Source organism: Capsicum annuum, chromosome 11 (genome assembly GCF_002878395.1).
Source record: "Capsicum annuum cultivar UCD-10X-F1 chromosome 11, UCD10Xv1.1, whole genome shotgun sequence".
Classification (NCBI taxonomy): Eukaryota; Viridiplantae; Streptophyta; class Magnoliopsida; order Solanales; family Solanaceae; genus Capsicum; species Capsicum annuum.
Window position 1 is genome coordinate 50,258,391 of NC_061121.1, and position 1,562 is coordinate 50,259,952.

General features: G+C 32.6%; 1 non-coding gene across 1 annotated transcript; it reads left to right on the plus strand.

Annotated features, from left to right (window-relative positions):
- Positions 1-232: 232 nt before the first annotated feature.
- On the plus strand, positions 233-340 carry LOC124889155. The gene has a single exon (XR_007047767.1). It is a non-coding gene; the product is annotated as a small nucleolar RNA R71 (small nucleolar RNA).
- Positions 341-1,562: the final 1,222 nt, after the last annotated feature.

Consider the following 1,562-nt stretch of genomic DNA (forward strand, 5'->3'; position numbering starts at 1 on the left):
CACTGCTATAGCCATCAACTAGTTAACTTCTAGCATACCTACAACTTTTTTTGAAGTCCTCCTCGATATATCTACATTTCACTTGGGATTTCCCTGTTGAAATCTGATTCAGCAGTGTGTATAGCTCATTATAAGTCTTTTTCAATGTTTGTCCGCCTACCGTTGAATCTAGGAGAATATTAATAGTTGGATGGAGACCTTCAGTAAAAGTATGCATCAACACTTCATTGGTCTGATGATGGTGAGGACAATTACAGAGCATAGACTTACATCTTTTCCATGCTTGGTATAGATTCTCTCCATCTTTCTGCCTGAAACTCAGAATTTCACTTCTCATCCGTGAGATCTTTCCAGATGGAAAGAACCAAATAAGAAATTTTCAGGCTAAGTTATCCCAAAAAGTGATGGAATTCGGTGGCTCTACCTTCAACCACCTCTTTGCTTCCCCCAATATAGAAAATGGGAAGAAAGTAAGTCTAAGATAGTCGGTAGATACTCAAGTGGGAATGTATGTATCAACTGGTTTTTAGTGGCGACAATGAGTGGTGAGTCATTTTGTTGTTGTAGAAATATCATATTTAGTGGTGACAATTATTATTGATTCAATACATCATATTTTAGAGTCGGATAATTTTTGTCGTCTGTAATAGGTGTCACTATACTATAAATTTCAGTTCCCGCTAATAATAAAATTTTGGCTCCATTTTTATAGTGACTGCTAATAAAATGTCGCCTCTGAATTATTTATGTGGCGACGACGTCTCCACTAAAAGAAATTTACTTTATTTTTTAAAATTATAATAATGAGAAATTTCTAGTAGGTAGTATATAAGTAAATTTTTAGACAATTAAAAAGGAAACAAAATATCAATTGCTCTTCCATCATCTTGCTCAAGTTCAAGCGTTGCTCAACCATTTCATCATCTTTGCTAAAAATATTATACCATTTCATCATCTTTCTCAACCAAAATCTCAAATCCATTGAAGAAACAAAAATTTCTAAATGGGTTAGCTGAAATTTGTTAGGTTTGTTGGTTAAAACTTTGCTCAAATCTCAAATTTCCTATATCGGTTTGCTCAATTTGTTAACTGAAATGCCTAAAAATTTCCTCTTTGCTGAAATAGGGTTTTCTAAAGTTATTGCTCTACTAGTTATTTGCAACAAATCGATTTGTGGGTGCATGCATTTTTTATTTTCACATGCAAGTTTATTAACTCAAATATTTTGCTGGACTAGGATATCTCGTTGCTAGAAATTTTTATTTTTTCTCAAATAAGGTTCTCTAAGTTTATGCTCCATAAGGTATGCGGTCAAAACCCTTTTTGGTATATATATAATTTTGTAGATTGCATGTGCAATTTCTTTAATCAATTTGAAGATCTGTAGGAACAAAATTCTGTAAGGTCGAAGGACGAAGGAATAGACTTCAAAATTCATGAGCTTATAGAGCCAAAGGTACAATTTATGTTTCTCTCTAATTTTTTTCTTATATTTTGTTAATTTTTGGTCTTAAAAATTGTCTCTGAGTTATCGTTATCTTTATTTCGGTAAGATGAAAGTT